General features: G+C 38.9%; 1 protein-coding gene across 3 annotated transcripts in view; it reads right to left on the bottom strand.

The window, feature by feature from the left end:
* The window catches only part of Fgf12 (fibroblast growth factor 12), a 533,778-nt gene that overhangs the window by 336,031 nt on the left and 181,898 nt on the right, over positions 1-15,849 (bottom strand). The gene's annotated exons all lie outside the window — the stretch shown is intronic.

Here is a 15,849-nt window from a genome sequence, read left to right as displayed (position 1 = left end):
ATAGGTTGAGAACTGCTGATTTAGATGGAAGACTCAGTTTATTTGTCTTATATTATAAATATTTTTTTCTGAGACAGGATTTTACTCTGTAGACCAGGCTGGACTTGAACTCACAGAGATCCATCTGCCACTGCCTTCCAAGTGCTGGGACTAAAGGCGTGCACCACCACCACCCAGCTTATACTATAAATCTTAATGGTAGCCTTAACCCAATTACTGGGATGTGTTCAAGCTGGATGTGGCAGTCTTGTGGCTATTTCTGTATATTTCTACAAGACAGGAAGGCACATGATACTCACTTTTTAAATGGGAACCACTTGATTCAATTCCTGATCAAATATTTCCTAATTACAAACAGTGAGAGCAAGGTAGACACTTCCATAAATACTACTCCCAGAGAGACGCATGGACTCTCACATTTGGTCCAGCTTGGGAACACTGAGAGACAAAATCAAACTGCATGCATCCCACAGCAGTATGGGGTTTGTTGTGCTTTGTTCTGTAGTGATGAGAAGTGTCCCAGAGCCTGGTACATGCTGCACAAGGGCACTACCTTCATGGTGTGTCCCAAAGCCTCCTTTCACTTATTTGTTTATCTATTCATTCACTCATTCATTCATTCATTCATTCACTCACTCACTCATTCATTCATTCATTGCTCTTTGTGTTTTTACTCTGAGGCAGGGCCTCACAAATTTGTACAGTTTAAACTGGAATTTGCTCTGTAACCCAAGCAGACCTTGAATTTGCCACTTTTCTGCCTTGACCTCTCTGCTAGCTAGAATTATACACCGGTACCAAGAAGTCAGACCAAATATCACTCTGCTTAGTTTAGCGTGTGTGTGTGTGTGTGTGTGTGTGTGTGTGTGTGTGTGTGTGTGTGTGTGTAGTGCATACACATGTGTGCCACAGCATGAGTGTGGATGCCAGAGGACAGTCCTCAGGAATATGTTCTCTTTTTCTGGCCTGATGTTCCGGGGATCAAACAACTCAGGTCACCAGACTTGCCTAGCGTCTCATCTGCCCTCTAATAATATCCATTTTAAGATGGGAAATACAAAATCAAGAAAAGCCAAAGCAACAAGAACTAGTATTTACAGAAAGCCAAACTTTTTTTTTTTTCTGTCACCTTGCTCTAGTGGATGCTTATACCGTCACAACACCTCATGTTGCTTAATACAAGCTCTGATATCTGTCCCGCTGATGGAACCTGGGGAGACTTCCCAATACATAAACAGCCATTCTGGTGTGGGAGTGGGGGTAGAGGGTCTCGTGTAGAATAAGGTGATTTGCTTCCTTAATAAGCCAGAATCAACCCTGCTATGGCTGCCGCAGTCTGGCACTGAGCAGGCGTGGAGGCCACTGACATATGCCACATGCCCTCCCTCCTGCAACAGCTGCTTCCCTTTGTCTAATCAATCATTGTCATCAGCAATCAAATGTGTTCAAATGTTTTTACAAAATGATGCTCCCTGGTCTCACATCCCCTCATTTCTCCATGAATTTCACTGCAAAACCTTTGGAAGGCTTTTTCGTTTATTATCTTACTGTCTTACTCTATAATATCCTGTGCTCCTTCACACCCAAGGAGCCACTGAAATGTTTTCCCAGGTTACCGATGACCACCATGCTTCCCATATTCATAATCCACTCTGGATCTGCATATTACCGCTGTCTCCATGTCTTGTGAGCCTGTCAATCTTTTCTTCCTGACACTTCCTTTATGGGTCTCCTGAATTTTCTCCATACTCTAGTTACTCATCTGTGTCTCTTTGGGGATATTTCATTTCTGATAGTTAAATATAGGACAACCAATGTTTATGTCCCAATGTCATATCTTTCAACTCTCACCCCAAATGGACTAAATGTAGCTCTCTAACCTAAAATACTACCTATATGATGATGAGCCACATACTCATTTCCCCAGCCCTGGCTTCTATATTTCAGAATTAAGTTTTTTATTCACTGCCTCTATTCTGTATCAAGTTCAGCACATTCACAGTAGACTATTCTAGTTGTTGCTGCATAATATTACTGTATTCTATTTTCATTGCAAAAGATGTCACTCTTCAGCTAACGCCCAAGCCTAACTGCTTGAGTCAACTTTGATCCTTCTCCACTACTCAAGTTCCATTGCCAATCAGTTATCAAACTCTGTCAGTTGTGTTTTAACACATCTTGACTCAGATCACACATCACCACCTTACACAGTTTAGTCTGGTCTATGGGTTTCACCAAAGAGTCTGTAATAAAGAACAAAACTGTCTCCCTATCACTGTCCATTTTCATACTATAGCCACAGAGACCCATTTAAGGTTCAAATGGCTTACTGTAGCCTTATTCAAAACCTTCAGTGATAAACCCTGGTACCACACAGTCCTCAAAATAAATTTCAAAGTGCTTGCCACAGCCCATAGGATCACAACTAATCTTTCCTCCTGCCCTTGCTTTGCTCATCCATTCTGCCTTGTGCTGTCCCTCAAATATGCCCAGCTTTTCCCTCCTCTTGTTTCTTGCAATGGGGGCAGGATTTCTCAATACATCTGAAGGCTTGCTCTCCTACTGCCTTTGATACTTCCCTCAAAAAAGGCGATCTGTCTGGAAAGTTCTTCCTTTCCCTGACTACCCCCTTAATGGATTTATTTCTCTTTACAGCACTTAGTACCAACCAACATTATCTTACATGCATAGAAGTTGTTTACTTATTTATTGCTTTACTTCTGCACTAGAAAGTAGGTCTCAAAATAGACATCACTTTGCTTGATACCAAACTCCCACAATTAGAATAGTGCATGGGAAAAAAGTAGGCCATCAATAAATGGATAGAAATGAATGGGAGAACAAGTCCATCATGAGCCTGCAGCACACACTCCTTGGCTCTGGCTCTGGTGCATCCACACCTCCCTTTAAATACAATGCTTTTTTCTTATCATTTTCTATGCCAGGTAGGTGACTCTTAATTTTTAATGTAGCTCAGATGCCATCTGCCTTCAATAATTACCCTATCTGACTGCAAACACACACATGCATTCGTACAGGTACACACACACACACACACACACACACACACACACACACACACCTATACATGCACATGCATGTACTATCACCACCACCATTACCATCCAGAGAAACTATCATGGTTCTTTGCCTCTGGAGCAAGTTGTTCTTTCCTTTAGTCTTTAAGATTTTTTTGTCTTGGCTTGTTTGGGTTTGGTTTTGAACCTTGCCATATTATGACCTTCTTAAAGCATGCATTGATCTATCCTTCTAGGCCAAAATTCTAATACACAGTAGGAAACCCATGGTGTATGTACCTGTTAAATTGCTAGTGTACATATGAGCTTTCACTAGTTCCTTTTGTGTCTTGTTTTTTGTTTTTGTTGTTGCTAGTCGTTGCTATTCATTAATGTGTTTGTCTCACCTAAGAGGAATACAAGCACTCAATAACTTAAGTTGGTCTGGATGTTAAAGTTCATCTCCACATGCACCATAGCTGTTAGTTGTTAGGGCAGGAATGTAAAGTGAGTTTGAATCAACAAAACTTCTTAACTGTTATCATGTTATCCCACTTTATGCTGTAGAATGAAAATGTATTATTTGATGGAAAAGCATTTTCTTCAAGCAGTTTCACAATGAAGTAGTAAGGAAGGCTGTGCTTATTTTTAAGCAACCAGATTCTACCAAAACTCTCTCTGTACCAAAGAAGCCATCTGTGGGCAACTAGTCACTATCAAGCTGAGCTCTCCCGACAATATTTCGATGAAAGGGAGGATAAACATAATAATCACTTTATAAATGAGGATCACGATTCTCACACAGCTGAGAAATTCACTACTTCCCTACATTGAGTAGATGAAAGAACCAGGTTTCCACCCAGCTATTAGTCTCCAGTCGTGAATGCAATAAGGGTTTAAATAGCCTTAGCAAGAGCAGGTGATTCTGTGAGTTCGAGCAGCCTGTCCATCAGGAAAGGCGGCTTTGCAACAGGCCATTTCATACATCAGACTTGCCAGGCCTCAGTCTCTCCATCCCCCCCATTAGTAGAGGGCGCCCATTCCCACAGTTGCTGCTAGCACTCAATATTATGATTCACTGAATTTTAAATCACTTACACTCTCAACTTAACATGAGATCTGGCCGTTCCGCATTACAAGGTTACAACCCAGACGTTGTCTTAGTTGGCTAACACTTGTGCGATGTGTGCACCAGCAGGAGAGTGCAGGGGAACTGATGGTGATTGCCCTCGAAGAAGAGTCTCATGAGATAGGTAAACCAATCAGAATAAAAGCCAGCTTATTTCTAATGAATGCCTTAGAATACAAACCTAGTTTGAGCAAGCTGGCTACTTTCAATTAGAAGGAATTTGCTAAGGAGACCTAGATGGCTTAAACTCAGATCTGAAGTCATTGGTCATTCCTTTTATTTTTTTTTTCCCTTCCCAACCCTAGATGTTTTTGCTTCAGTCTCAAGTGCTCACTCTAGTCCCATGCCAACCAAGAAGCATCCCTTCCTGATTTAAAAGGTATGATAATAAAGTGAGTTTATTTGCAATTCCAGAGAGATGGGAAGAGGGTGAAAGAATCAGCAAAAGTGAAAAGTCCACCTATTCATATCCAATCAAGAAAAAAACATCAAAGCTCTGCCTCTGGAATGTATGAAGTATATAAATGCGTGGACTGGAGAGACATAAATATCATAGGAGTACTATGCAAGGGGTGTGGGGACAGAAGCCATGGACAGATTCTAATGATTGCAATTCTCTCAGTAATGCTTGAATTCTTCATCAAATAAGGAATAAAGATGGCATAAAGTTATCACCTTGTTCATTCTGTTTGTCAAAGTTTATTATATTATTTAGTGGCCACATTTTAAGTCTAAAAAAATTGTCACATATCCCTTCTGCTATTTCCAGTGCCACGCATACCATTTCTTCTTGAGGTCATGGAATTCACAAGTATTGCAGTTTGGAAAACAGAATCATAATGATAATTTCACTAAGGCTATTTAGCTTAATGTTGACTACTAGAATATTCTGCCTAGTGAGAAAAACAAGCTAGTCAATCAGCACAATTAACCGAACACATGCAAACAATCTCAAGAGCCGGAGTAACTGTCAAAGAAGATAACAAAAAAGGGAGTTAAATGGAGGAAAAGTTTCTCCTGCTCCACACTCAACAGTCTCTCTTCTAGAATAAAGGCAACGCTGACTAAAACTGACTTGTTTTTTTAAGTAAGGATCAGCTGTACTAAATATATTTTTTAATTTATCAAAATACAAATCATTGTATGATGGGGTTAATGCAGGCCCACTATTTAGCACATGGTGTGGGTCTTAGTATCGTTGACTGTGAATGTATAAATTAATACAGAAGTAGACTAAAATGAGTTTGTTTTTTCCAAATATTTTTCAACATAACCTATGAGGGTAAGCTTCTTCTAACTTGACAAACACATTTTGGTGGGTTGTAAATTTCTTGCCCTTGGGTAGAGACTGGGGCATCTGCCTTGTAATGGCCTATGTTTGGTTTTGAGAAGATCTCCCTTTTAGAAGCTCTCAAACCATGCATAAGTCATTTCTTACTCTTTGTTCTTAGAATTCCTGCTACCAACATCTTGTAGCTATTTTTTCCAAGATGTTAGATATTTTGTTCAATCCTTGGATATTCTGAGGTGAATCAAGTTTTTAAATTTTTAATTTTCACTAATACTGTTCTATGTGAAAGATGCATGTTTCTTATTCTTGAAAGACCTGTGTTGTTTGTTCAAAGGGCATGTGAAAAGAACATGCTAGGAACACTATGGCAGACAAGGCTTCTCTTCAGTCTACTCAGAGAGAAAGAAGGTAGAAAGTACTGTGCTCCGTGACTTATTTCTAGTATCTGCCATTTAAAATGGAATGATGCAAAGACTTAGGAATGTGCTGTAACTAGTACGATTGCTTCTCCTAATCTTATCATGGGAGTGAGTGTGCCCGATGATATGATGTTCTAGTCACAGGCATCTTCAACAAGAAAAGCAATGACCCTTAGAGCAGAAATAGGGATAATTTCTCTCAGGAAGTGGAACTTGCCTAATTGCTGAGGGGGACAAAGAATACTCACCATGCAGAGACAGAACACCATTAAAGAGAAGTGGCTAGGAAGCTCACCTCTGGGACAGCAAGCTCTCCGTAGTAGCAAAAGACCTGCCTGGACACTTCTGTGAGCTTGCTGTACACAAGGCTTTCTCAGGAATCATGTTCAGAGTGGCGGAGCTGGAGGAGGTGCCACATATACAGGTAAAGCTTTCAGTATGTGTATGTATAAAAGAGTTCAATATTGAGCATTGTATTAAGAATAAGACAGGCATCAAGGACAACTAATGGTATTGCTACTAGGCTAATTCCCCAAACTCCATTATTCAAAGTCACATAATGTCACTCACAGTATCTTTACAGATGAATTATTCCCAACATCGTTTAATTTAATTTAATTTTATTCTAATGATTTGTTGTTGTTGAGAATGGACCACAATCTGTAGCCCAAAAGAGCCTGGAATTTATTATGTTAGCTCAAGATGGTTTCAAATTCATCTCAATTCTTCTGCCATAGCCTCTGAGTGCCAGGATTATAGGCATGAGCCACACCTGGTCTTAATTCTATTTTAAATCTTTCTCTATCAATAAAGGCAAATTTGGAGTTTTTCTGTATTTTTGAGACTATTACAGTGATAGTTTAATGGAGATACACAGGAAATGTGACAAATTGGCTAAATAAAAGCAGTAGTGAATTTTTATGAAAACAAAGGCCCATCTTAATACCACAAAGTTCAACATACAGAACAAAATTATAAACATATTCAAAGATTTAATAGTTTATGGTTCTTTACTATAGTCAAGAGAAGGAATAACTCAGAATAAGTCAGACATTTATAGCATCCAACTGGTATCCCATGGCACTGGGAAGGGTAGACAGTAGGAATCACAGTAGCAGGAGAAACTCTGTGCTGACCACATGACCAGAAGAGCACAGAGGTAGTAAGCCTTGTGGACAAAACATGAGGAATCCTTTGCTGACAGGAAGCCATATCATTAGGCTCTACTTCTTACTGGAGCTCCCAAATGACCAGCAACTCCCCCAGGGCCACACAGCCTATGATGGCTGGACCAAAGCCTTTTCTTGAAGTACACAAAGTCTCACTGTCTTCCAATGTGTGTTTAGAGAACTAGTGAGTGGCCTTGAGGCCGCAAGTTGTGCATCTTATTGGGTCAGTTCAACACTGAAATTTCAGTGAGCTGCATCTCCTATGTACTAAGGATCCTTATCCATCATCCTGGGAGTTTCTTCCATTCTCCCTTCATTGCTTCTGAAAGGGTAAAATGCATAAATAAGGCAGCTCTCACTCCCCCAGTTCCTGTCATCTACATGACTCACAAAGTATTTTCCTCACTATTACCCCTTCTTAAGGATAGGTCCATAGGTCTTCCATGTTTATTCCTCCAATTGCTCCTTGAAATTGTGATCTGTTGTATTTAAACAAGGCAAGAATCTATAACTCACAGTATCCCAATTTGTAGAGCAACGGGTCCTCCTTAAAAATTGCACTTGAAATTTGAATTATCTTTTACCTACTGCTTCTCAGATTTCTCTTCTGCTTGCCTCTATCCTTTAGCACACCCTATGGACTTCTTTGTTTCATCTAGCCTCTCTCCATTCACATCACCATAGTGTCTAAGGAGCTTAAGGCTCAAGAAGAGAAAAGCAATCTTGGGCAACTTTTAAATCAACTATCTTATTTTCTTCTATGTTCTAACAACAAAAATTTCAAATGTGCTCTATGTTCCCTTTCACAATAGAAGGAATAAGAAAAACAATATAAACACAGTTAGAGGTGCTCTGTGGCAAAGAACAGAAGCTAAAGGACAGGGAACAGAGAAACTCATGGCCCTAGGGACTAGCAAGAAAAGAGAAGGTAACCCAAGAACTCTTCCAAGTCAAAGGAAGATTTAGCTGTCTGTAAAGTACCTTTCACCCTCCTCTAAGACTGCATCTAGAATGCTGTTCATCCCCAGTTACTGGGTACTAATGGCATCCTGTTTCCAACACCCAAAAGTTTTTTGGCATCAACACCCAAAGTTGTACCTTTAATGATTTTATTCCTGATAAATAAAATAATTTCTTTAATCAACAGATGTGTGTGTGTGTGTGTGTGTGTGTGTGTGTGTGTGTACTCCTTATAGATGACAGAAACCATTTGGAGCATATCAAAATGAAGGTAAGGGAAGCTGCCACCCTAAGGGAGATGGATAGTAGGTTGCTCACTATAGATAACAGATAAATAAATGAACAGATAGATAACATAGAACACACATGCACACGTACACACACATAGATTTGTTAAACTTGCTATGCTACCTAAATGAACACTGTGTAACTGGTCAGATCATTTTAAAGGGGTATTTTAATATGAGGAACACTGGTGATATAATGTCATATTTTGAAAGTTTATAGAAGATAACACCTACACAACTCAATTAACATGGACAAGTTAAGCTGGTGTCTAACTAGAGCCTTCACCCCCTACTGACTAGTGTTTGTGGCGCTGGAAGGTATTCTGCATGCTACCAAAGGAGGAAAGTAAGCACCAATCCAGCTACAAACTCTTTGATCTATAAAGATGACCGCCCTGCAAGATGCACCAGTACAATAGTGGCACAAAGCTTATGGGAGTCACCAACCACTGTCTAATTGGATTGAAGGCCCACTCTATGACATGGAACCCATCCCCAACACTGCTCAATGGCCAAGAACACAAGACTGGATAGCCCGTGGACTTAGGGGGAAAACAAATACTCCTGTTCTACTAAAGGAACATAACAATAAAATGACTCCTAATGACATTCCGCTAGAGTCATAGATTGGCACTTTTCTTAGCCGCCATTAGAGAAGCTTTCTCCTGAAGTAGATTGAAACAAATACAGAGGCCCCCCAGCTAGAGAATATGCAGAGATAAAAACCTTGAAACACTCAGTCCTCAATGGGATGCCTCCACCACATCCCTCCCCTCAGTGCTCAGGAAACTCTGTGGAAGAGAAGATGGAGAGTGGTAAGAGCCAGTAGGGTTGAAAGACAGCATGAAAACAAGACTTTCTAAACATAGCAGGACCATTGTATATATGATCTCATAGAGGCCAAGGTAGCATGCACAGGGCCTGCTCAGGTCTCTGCACCAGATGGGGTCCGAGCCTAGAGAGAAGTACAAGCCCCTATCCATAACCCAAAAGCTATCTCCAATTGATAACCACGTGTAAGTGAAAAATTAGTTCTCTCCAAATTAGTTCTCTCCAACAGATTCTCACTGGTTATACACATCAGTCTTAAGGGCAGGCCCCATGTCCAGCAGTAGATGGCCAACAGAAAAGAAACTCCATGGCAGCTTTGGCGGTTCTCTGTCTCATAATGTTTAGTCAGGACATTTATTTATTTATAATTTTAATTTATATATATATGTATATATATTTAATTTTAAATTTTTCAATTTTTAAAAATTGTAATTTATATATAAATAATAAGGCATATATAATCTCATATTATTGTATTATTGTTTTTTAGATGACTGTTTTCTAATAAGAGACTTAAAGGATGTTGATTCAGTTGGGGGGGATGTGGTGAGGATCTCAGAAGAATTGAAGAAAGGGAAACTGTTATCAGAATATATCATATGAAAAAAATCTGTTCAGTAAAAGAAAAACCAAAAACAAAAGTTAAAATAACTACAGACTAGTATGCTGTATAATACTATTTTATAAATGAGCAAAAGAATAATAAATGAGATAGGAGTTATTTGGTGTGGGCTCATAGACAATTTTTATATTTGTTTTGGTTGTCTGTATTTTTGAGGTCATTAGAATTAACTTGTGAAGTTTAAAGGTTTTAAAGAAAGAAGTCCATGTTTTCACTCATGACACCCAGGCCTTTAGAATGTTATAAGAAAAATGTACCCCTGTGGAATAGCTAGAAATTAAAATCGAGGATAGATAACAATGACTTTCCCCTCATTTTCAAGTACTAGACTAGAAAGTTAGCCCACAACGGTGTTATCTCATATCCTCCGTCATGAGCAAAACCGAGAGTTCTACTTTCTCAGCAACAAAAGAAAAGTTGGCTACATCAACATCTCACCCAAAACAACATGATAAAAATTATTTAGGAAAATAAAGTATTTAGTTACAAACCACGTGTGTGCCTCAGAGCAGCCCCATAACAGAAGATGGCTGCATTTTTAAAACTCAAATAACAAAATAAAAATATATTTCCATACATATAGTAAAAAGGACAAGAAATTGAGGTTAGCAAATTTTTTAAAATGCAATTTAACTCACATCCTATCAGGAAATACAAAAGATATGGTTTTTTTTTTAACCTAATAAAAATTTTAAAGATACATATATTGCATCATAGAGAAAATACAACTAATAGAAAGCCATAAGGAAAATACCATGTGACTGTCAGGAGTGTAGGCCCTGGAAGACATGCCAATCCCCACCGTCAAGACTACTCATATATTGGAAAGTTACACACTTAAAAGCTAACATTCATCCTCCCATATTCTCCATTTCCATTTTGGCCTGAAAAAAAAGGGGGGGGCTCTGTCTTTTCTTCAGTCCTGGAATAAGACAGCATGCCCTTCTATCCACCTCGTTCTTTGGCAAGGCAGAAAAAATTCTGAATGACCAGAGAAGGAAAGGGGCAGTGCAGCAATGTGATTCAGCTTCTTGTGTATTCCCTCTGTGTGTGAATTGGATTGTCTTGCCCATGGGATACACACTCTCTGGGCAGTTGACTGGGCTCCTACACATGCGTTCATAGGTAGATGATGAGTCCAAAATCTCTCCTAGCCATTCCGGAGACTCAACAGAAATGAGACGGGATCTACTCTGTGCTCTGGTGAATTTTATGACATACCAAGATTCTCCTTAAATAAAAAAAAAAAAAATTTAAAAAAAGCTCCTACATTTGTGCTTAATGAGTCTGCAACCTTTGAGGTGGTAATCCAAGATGAGATGAATACATATAATAACATCTATTGGACAACTTTATCTACCTCCTTAGTTGTTTTGAACTCAGGATTAAACACAGGGGAGAAATAAATGTTATTACTCAAATTCTTACCTCAGCCCACAGCACACAAGATTTCTGTGCAAAAATGTTTCCCAGAGCAAAATCTAAAGGCATAGAAAGTGAGGATTGGATGAATACACAATACCAATTATTATAATAATAACAGACCCAGGTGATGTCATTCTATTCAGTAATTAAAAGTTATATTTAGGACAGTCTTATAAAAACCACAAATCCATTAGTACTTTATATATATATATATATATATATATATATATATAATGTATATATATATATATATACATTTTAATATATACTTATTTTTAAAATGCAAGTGATAAACAGTTTCTCAACTCTGATAATAAGCAAATGAAGCACTATGTGTATCTTTAGAAAAAGCCTGGAAACACAAAAAAGTAAAACCTAAAAAGGAACAAGGAAGTCTCCTTTGCCATGACTTCCAAGGACCATTAGAACAGCTTTCTTAAAACACTTCTCAGAAAACAATTTCAAATAATTCAGTGTGCATTGTTAATTACTACATTTACAGTAATTGTTTAACTCCACAAGAAAAAGATGAACCCTTCTGTGCTAACTTTTGTAAAGATTCACACAGAGACTGGAAGAGGTTCTCTCAGGATCTTGATATTATGAAGTTTTAGCCTATGGAGTCTTCATATGGTCAATGCCTTCTTTTATGAACAAAAACCATTTAATATGAAAACTAAACCACTAGGTTTTTATTTTAAAGGGAACACATTTCAAAGTACAAAGCAATTCTTTTGTCTGTCCTATCACTCTCCAAAGGTAACCGTCATTAGCAATATTGAATGAATCCTACCCACAAATACACACACACACACACACACACACACACACACACACACACACTTTATAGAGGTAGAATTGTTCTTAAAAGTTTAAATTTTGTGGAGGAGACATGTTTGTTCGTGTCTGTAATCCCAGCATTTGGAAGGCTGAGGCAGGAAAGTTGTAATGAACCAAAGGCTAGCCTAAACTAAATAGTGAATCCCAGTCCATCCTAGACTACAGAGTAAGATCCTATCTCAAAACTATTTAATTTTTCAAGATGAAACAAAGAAAGGTACATAGATAGATAAATCTCCACCTGGAAAAGACCTAATGTCCCAGTTTGTATCAAGTCTCTATGAAGGATCTGCTGCCCTACCGATCTCATGATGAGATTCACAAATGGAGCAGCTGCAGGAAGTGTTACTGTTACTCAGTGTCCATACTGTAGCAGATTCTGAAAACGTAACAGCAACTTTTTGTTCTACCTCTCATCACTTCCATGAGCTCCACACTGCTTGTAAATGTAGAACTGTTGTCTGCTTAGCACAGACATTTACTGCCCCAAATTCCTGATTGCAATTAATCTTCTGATTAATTAATTGTATAGCTAGAAAAATTGACACATCTATGGTCTGTAGTCAACGTGTCGTGTGCAGAGTGCTAGGCAAGGAGAGGATCACTAAGGCTTTGAGAATGGTGTTGTGTCTGTGACGATGCTCTTCACACCGTGGGTCCTAGGGTCAAGGTCAGCCACCAAGCTAACGTGGAGAGTCAGTTCTCAAGCCTCTCCAAGTTAAGCAAATAATTAGCGCTTTAGAAAGTGATGCAGCTAGCACCAACCCCTCTCCCCTCAAAAAGGAGATTCATTTTGTGCCGCTAAGTTTTATTTAAAGACCATGCAATCGCATCCCAGCTGGCTTCATTGAAGCAACAACGTGGGCAATCAGTGACACCAACTGCAATGCCTTCGTTTCTATAAACAGTAATGAGTGGAGGGGGTAGGATGGTACTAGAAGCTTATGTATAAACAAGAAAAATCATTTCAGCAAGAGAGATTGTCTGGACAGGTTCACAGCATCTCTGACTGGGCATCAGAGGAGACTGAGGTGTCCAGTATTGAATGACATTGGAAGAGATGCTCTGACATGACATTCGAAACACTGTGCAGTGAAAATAACATGGCACAAATAAAGCAATTGTATGCACCAAGCTGAACAAAGAGAAAGAGTAAAACACTGTGTAAGACATTCCACAGAAATCAAGGGAGCACATCTGTAAGTATTCCCCAGATGTTCCTCTGTAAGGAAGGGTCACAGATTAGAATTTGTACCTCTGTAAGAAGCTGATGAAGTTTATTTGGCCCTAGATAAATGGACATATCGATGTATGGGCAGAGGTGAGAGACACATAAATAACTAGGAAGAATATCTGACCCTGGGAAATGCTAAGTAAATTTAAATTGAGGTGTAGGTCAACTACTTTTATTAAAGTAATACTCCTTAGAGTGTTTTTTTTTTTAATTCAAAAACATTATTTCCAAAAGAGAGTGTGGAGATGTTACCCCTTGCCCCTTGAACCTTGGCTGTTATTTTGCATACCCCAGCATGATTTTTTTTATGCTTTAGAAATTTGTAGGTGCTTTAGAAACTCAGGAAGATTAACATGAATCCTGAGCCAAATGGACCTTTCCTTCTTCGATGTGATTCTTGTCATTAAACCTCATAAAGCTTGGTTAAAACGAAACAAGCAAAGGCTCCTGAGTCCTTTACTTGGGCGTTTATTTCATCCTTCATTGTATCATGCTCTTTGTTTTCATGTGTGTCTCTTCCTGCTGAGGCTCTAGGAGCTTCTCATACACAGTGTACCCAAGATGTTTTGCTGAATTGAAATATCAAAGCAGAAATCCCTGAAGGCATAACATGTATAACTTTCTACCCTTGGAAAGAGAATAGCAGACAAAAAGGGAACGGAGCCTTTTGCAGAGAGATAATTGGCTTGATACAAGTATTCTAGGCTTCAGGAAAGGTCTGGCTTGCTTCCTCTCTTCTGCTGTACTTTACACAGAGCCAGAAAGACACAGTGCTGATCCATGACCCAGATGAGGACAGCATTAAACCTGATCCCTTCCCCATGAAAAACTGCATGGGGTTCCTTCCCAATGCACCTTGTCTGAGTGTACAAAATTAGGGGAGAAACACAGTGTTTATTTGCACTTACCTTTGCCTGCAAAACTACTATAAACTGTCACTGCTTTAAGCAACACAGTGAGTTTTTGCTTATCCAGATATGATTGGGGGCATCAGAATTTCACATTTCTAGGTAAGTAAAAAATAGCAGCTTCATCCCTTAAAGACTTACAATGAAATCACAAGTATAAAAAAATAATCACAAAGTGTTTGGGGGGCATCAGTGGAGAACTGGTACACAATGGTAAAGGAACAATCTATCAGCCATGCTAAGAGCACCTGCTAGCTTACTCAAAGATAACAACTATAACAAGACTGTGGCATAATACACTAATTATTAAAATACTGTGAATGGAAGCCAACACCTATATTTATTAAATACTACAGACGATATCAGAAAGAAACTAGAGTGGTTTGCCTGGGAAGAACCCTAAACATGACTCCCTAACATTACACTAACTTATTTTAAGCAACATTACTTATCCTGTCAATCAGAATAGGGCAGATAAGAAATTTACCTCTTAAAGTAAATCTACGAATATGGCTTTAACATCTCATGTCTATTAAATGTCCATCAAAGATCGTGCAGTGGGTTCTATTAACAACAGACACTCAGGGACACAGGCTAATGGAATAACCACTACCCTGAACACCACCAACAACCACCACCAGCAACGGCATAAAAAAATCAAAACAACAACAACAATAACTAACAACAACAACAAAAACCATGGAGTGCATTGTGCTCTAGGCTATTAGAGTTTCCATGTATCAGTGTGTCACCTGCTCACATTTCATTAGCCAGTACTAATCAAATGGGCACACTTAACTTCGTGGGGATGGAGTAAAGCTATCTGAAGTGTTTTAAATGGGAGTATCCCCCATAGGCTCTAGTATTTGAATACTGGGTTCACAGCGGGTGGTGTTGTGTAGGGAAGTTTAGGAGGTGTGGCCTTGCAGAAATAAATATGTCACCTTGGAAGGTGTTTGGGAGTTTAGAGCTTCTGCTTGCATTGGAAGCTGTGAGCTCCCAACCCCCTGCTCCTGCCACCAAGCCTGTCACTTGTTGTCACACCTCCTTGCCACGATGGACTCTTATCCCTCTAGAGTCCCAAGTCCAAATAAACTCTTCTCTAAATTGCTCTCAGTAGCGTGTTTTATCACAACAGCAGAAGAGTAACTAATGGACCTGACAATGTTCCCGGAAGAAGAACCCAAAGTGTTGAGTGAAAGCTGTTAGTGACAACTCTACAGTAAGACAATAAGAAATCCTGTTTAAAAAAAAAAACGAAGTCACCAGGACATCTCAACAAAGAAAATACACAAATGGCACACAATCATCTGGAAAGATGTCCAGTAGGATACACTATCAGAGAATTTCAAATCAAAGCAAAAGGATATGACTACAAACCTATGAGAATGCCAAAAACATCCAACACATTTGCAACAACCAATTCAGGCAAAGATAAGGAGCCCCAAAATCTGCACTCCTTGATGGTCAGAGTGCAAGACACCATAGCTGTTGTTGACATTTCCTTACAAAATCAAATTTCTTTTATTACATAATCCAACAATAGTCATTTGCCCAAGTGGGTTGAAATTTTATGTTCACACGAAAGCATGTACAATGATGTTTATAGCAACCCCGTTCACTATTTCTCAAACTTTAAATTACCAAAATATCCCCTGCTAGGTGAATGAATAACTAAACTGTCATACATGCCAACAATGGAATATCCTTCAAAGTT

This window comes from Peromyscus leucopus, chromosome 12, assembly GCF_004664715.2.
Source record: "Peromyscus leucopus breed LL Stock chromosome 12, UCI_PerLeu_2.1, whole genome shotgun sequence".
Taxonomy (NCBI): domain Eukaryota; kingdom Metazoa; phylum Chordata; class Mammalia; order Rodentia; family Cricetidae; genus Peromyscus; species Peromyscus leucopus.
This window is presented reverse-complemented; position numbering and strand designations above follow the sequence as displayed.